Here is a 4961-nt window from a genome sequence, read left to right as displayed (position 1 = left end):
AAACCAGTCCATCCTAAAGGAAATCAGTCCTGAATATTCATGGGAAGGACTGATGCTGAAGCTGAAGCTCCAATACTTTGGCCACCTGATGCAAAGAACCAACTCATTGGAAAAGATCCTGATGCTGGGAAAGATTGAGGGCAGGAGAAGAAAGGGGTAAAGAGGATGAGATGGTTGGATGGTGTCACCGACTCAATGGACATGAGTTTAAGCAAAGTCCAGGAGATAGTAAAGGACAAGGAAGCCTAGCCTGCTGCAGTTCCTGGGGTTGCAAAGAGCCAGAAATGACTTAGCAACCAAACAATAGCTAAGTCATGTTCAAAAAATCAACTCACTTTGTTTAGGAATCCTCAAAATCCATTTTGCCTTAAACAATGCCAAATGAAAGGAAAAGAAAGCACCTCTTCATTGGAGAAAAGAGGGTTTCCCAAGAGATTTAACTGAGCAAACACCAAACATATTATAGCTGCCCATGGTAACAAAAATCAAATGAAAGACAAATAAATTACAAGCAAAGTCACACCTTCTCAGCAATATCCAAGTTAATGCTATCAACATATGCAACTGAGAACACTTGAAAAAAAGACTATTCCATTCCTACCTCCTCTGCATTCTCTTTTGTGCAAGATTCTACCCATGAAAAAGGAAGGGAGCAGGGATGCCAAAAAAAATAGCAGCATTTACCACCACAGTGCTAGGTACAGAGTAGATTATCAGTACATGTGTAGGGGATGTTTGTTTGCTCCTTCTGTGAAATATATTCCCCTATTGCCCCCTCTCCCTTCTCAATTGTACCCAAGGTACCTTTGGTAGCATCCATCTCCCAATTTCAGTCATATGGTATAGACTGCACGACCAACTCTGGGAAAGAAGTCTATATTGCTTAGGTCAGTCAGCATTTCCTATCTACCATTACTGTTTTTAAAATGAGCATATTACTTAGTCAGAACCAAAGAGATGTGAAATGACTTTATTGAACACTCCTGGGAAGAAGAAGCTTTCTCTCTCTCTCCTAGTCAGTGGATTATGAAGCCTAGAATTAAAGCGGTGATTGTTGGTACCTAGAAGAGCCTGGGGCTATAATGAGTCAACAAATGGAGCTTCCAACTGACACCCACACGTGCATCCATGTATCTAGATCTGATTATTACGTCAGGGTGACATATAATTCCTTTAATTTTTTAAGCTCTTTTGAATTGTGATTTTTGACATTTGCAACCAAAAGATCTCTAACTTAAGTGGGAAAAAAATGAATGAAAGAAGTGATAAGCCAGGCATCCGGCCCTAGCAGGTATAGGGGAAAGATTGCCGTAGGCATATTCTATATGCATGCACCATGGACAAGATTGCAATCTGTTACTCAAAAAGGGAAAAATTGCTCACAATTTCCCCCACAAGATAAAATTAAGATAAATCTACCCAATAGTCCTAATTCCCACCTTTACCCTTGGATGGTCAATTTTCAACAACATGTAGGCGATTCAGGTATGACCAATCTAGACAGCATATTAAAAAGCAGAGACATTACTTTGCCAACAGGTCCATCGAGTCAAGGCTATGGTTTTTCCAGTAGTCATGTATGGATGTGAGAGTTGGACTATAAAGAAAGCTGAGCCCTGAAGAATTGATGCTTTTGAACTGTGGTGTTGGAGAAGACTCTTGAGAGTCCCTTGGACTGCAAGAATATCCAACCAGTTCATCCTAAAGGAAATCAGTCCTGAATATTCATTGGAAGGACTGATGTTGAAGCTGAAACTCCAATAGTTTGGCCACCTGATGCGAAGAACTGACTCATTTGAAAAGACCCTGATGCTGGAAATGATTGAAGGTGGGAGGAGAAGGGGACAACAAAGGATGAGATGGTTGGATGGCATCACTGACTCGATGGACATGAGTTTGAGTAAACTCCAGGAGTTGGTGATGGACAGGGAGGCCTGCCATGCTGCAGTCCATAGGATCTCAAAGAGTTGGACACGACTGAACGACTGAACTGAACTGATATGATTCAATTTATAAAATCCCAGTAGCAAATATCCAATTCCAACATAACTTTTTTTTTCACATTTCATCATCAGTTGCTATATTTGATCCTTTTGACATAATCAAGCACATATTTTGGAAATGTTGGGGATGAAACTACTTTATCTATTAGAAGAAAAATACATGCTAAATTCCGTTAGGAACTTTATGTACATAATCTCATTAAATTACACAATAACCCTGTGGGAAAGATTGTAACAGCCTCATTTTAATTAATAAAAAGGAGGTTCAGAGAGGATATGGAGCATGCCTAGGTTTACACACAGGTAAGTCATAGAGCTGAGATTCCAGCCCATGTTTAATGATTAAAATTGCACTTCTGAATTATACATTAAATAAAAATAATTTTTGCATGTCACTGTGATACGCAATGATGGGAATGCAAAAGACAATTTTTACAAGGTTCTGCCTTCAAACAATGCAGTCTCACTGAGGAAAATACACAATACACAAAAACTGCTTTTACAGGGACTTCTCCGGTGGTCCAGTGGTTAAGAATCTGCTTTCCAATGCAGAGAACATGGATTTGATCCCTGGTCAAGGAACTAAGATCCCACATGGCACAGGGCAGCTTAGCCAGTGTCTTCTAGAGCCTGCCTGCTACAGCAAAAGATCCTACAAGCTGCACTAAGACCCGATGCAGCCAAATAAAAAAATATGATTTTTTTTAAACCTGCTTTTTTTTTTCCCCCAGATAAATAAACCAGTCATTTATTCCCCTCTTTTTCTTGTTTAGAAATTCTCATGATCCCTCAGACAGTTCCCTCTGGAATGAGCTTTCCTCTTCTCCCCCAGCCAGCCCCAGTGGGTTCACCTTTACAGGCTCTGGGACTAGGACAGGAAGTAAGACTTGTGAATATTTCTTCACTGGGAATTAAACCTGCTTTTACAGAGCAATGAACAAAGTAGGACAGGAATATAGAAGTTAGAGTGCACGAGTAAAAGAAAAGTTTCATAAAGCAGGTTGATCCTGGGACTCAAAGAATGAATAAGTAAAGAAGAGAAAAAAGAAATGTCAAAGCAAAAGCCACAGCACTGAAAAGAAAGAAAGAGAGAGAGAAAGAAAGGTGGGGTTGGAGGAGGGAGGGAGTAGAGAAGAAGAAAAGGAGAGAAGGAAAGAGGGAAGGAGCGAAATAGAGCCTGGAGTGTTCGAGACACCAAAGACTGGCTATAGCAAAAGACTCAGGGGCAGGGTGTGGTCAGAGAAATAGAGGAATACAAAATGAAACTGGAGAGGTCTGCTATGTAATGGAGAGAAGTGGGGAAAATATTGATATTAATATACATCTTGCCTCTTTTTAAATAGGTATGGGGCCTGGGGTGAGCCAAAATTTGACTTTTAGCAGTGTTATCATTTTTGCTTTTGTTTCTTAAGAGAAATCAGTCTGACAGTGAGATAGGAGCAAGAAACCATGATTTAAGTAAAAACCATGGTGCAATAGAAACCACTAGGCTCTCTATGCTATGGTCTCTACCCTATGGTCTATCTATCTAGCATACTGCCAGTGAAGAGAGAAGGTGCTTGTGTCTGCAGAGAAGAGACGGTCGACGATCACATTATATGTGTAATCTGCTTTAAAACCTGGAAAGCCAATGGCACACTTTTGTGAAATATTGTTGAAGTTGGAAGGTTCAAAGAATATTCAACAATTACTGGAAACTTTCAAATGCAAGGATTTCTGTCAACCATAAAAGTGTCTACCTTCTGATGCATGAGGTAGAAAGAAAATGACTCATTTTATTTAATTGAAGTAGAAAGCGTCAGGTGTTAATCCACCCATGTAGGCTAAGCTTTAAAAAATTATAACAGCATAACAGCTGCTGAGTGGAAAGAACCTTCCTGTCTTCTGCACTATCTTTTATATTAAATTCCTTTTTCTTGAGAATGATTAAGTCTGTGCTTCAGTTTACTAATACAGCTAGTGATAATGCTGGGTTTACAGAAAATAAAATTATTATTCTGCTCTGATTGCTGCCTCCACTGTTGAAAGACAACACGGTAATTTCAGTCACCAACATTTAACAGTGTTTACTTTAGTGGGATGTTAAATCTCAGAGATAGTGAAATTAAGTTACTTGACTAATAAATGTCACCGATGCATGTTTTTAAACTAAGACAATGTAGTCCTGGAGAGTAGTTAGATAAGAAAATTACAGCTTAGGAAATAAGTCAAAACTAACGTTTAATATTTCTGAAAGGTAAGGCAGGCTTTTAAAAGTCACAGGCAGCCTGATAGCATTGCGGTCAGAATAGGAAGTCTCTGAGGCAAGTAAGGGTAAGAGCCTTGGAGCAAGATCGTCAGGCTTGAGTCCCAGTTCTGGCGCTTGCTGGCTAAGTGGCCACGGATTTAACCTTCATCTGTAAAGTGAAAAGGGTAACAGTGCTTACTACAAAGGGTTTTGTGAGGATTAAATAACATTTTATAAGTAACCACTGTTGCATGAATATACCATTCAATACATATATATTAATCCCTTATTCCATGTATTAGTTGGGATTCTTCAAAGAAACCAGCACCAATAGGAAATTATTTATATCTATATGTATCAAGATTGCTGGAAGAAATATCAATAACCTCAGATATGTAGATGACACCACCCTTATGGCAGAAAGCAAAAAGGAACTAAAAAGCCTCTTGATGGAAGTGAAAAAGGAGAGTGAAAAAGCTGGCTTAAGACTCAACATTCAAAGAGCAAGTATCATGGCATCCAGTTCTTCACTTCACTATGGCAAATAGATGGGGAAACAATGGAAACAGTGACAGGCTTTATTTTCTTGGGCTCCAAAATCACTGCAGATGGTGACTGCAAGTCATGAAATTAAAAGATGCTTGATCCTCAAAAGAAAAGTTATGACAAACCTAGACATCATATCAAAAAGCAGAGATGTTACTTTGCTGACAAAGGTCCATCTAGTCAAA

The 4961-nt window shown here is 39.2% G+C and overlaps 1 non-coding gene across 1 annotated transcript; it reads right to left on the bottom strand.

The window, feature by feature from the left end:
* Nucleotides 1-2787: 2787 nt before the first annotated feature.
* LOC122706019 lies at nucleotides 2788-2913 on the bottom strand. The gene has a single exon (XR_006344278.1). It is a non-coding gene; the product is annotated as a small nucleolar RNA SNORD22 (small nucleolar RNA).
* Nucleotides 2914-4961: the final 2048 nt, after the last annotated feature.

Source organism: Cervus elaphus, chromosome 12 (assembly GCF_910594005.1).
Source record: "Cervus elaphus chromosome 12, mCerEla1.1, whole genome shotgun sequence".
Taxonomy (NCBI): domain Eukaryota; kingdom Metazoa; phylum Chordata; class Mammalia; order Artiodactyla; family Cervidae; genus Cervus; species Cervus elaphus.
This window is presented reverse-complemented; position numbering and strand designations above follow the sequence as displayed.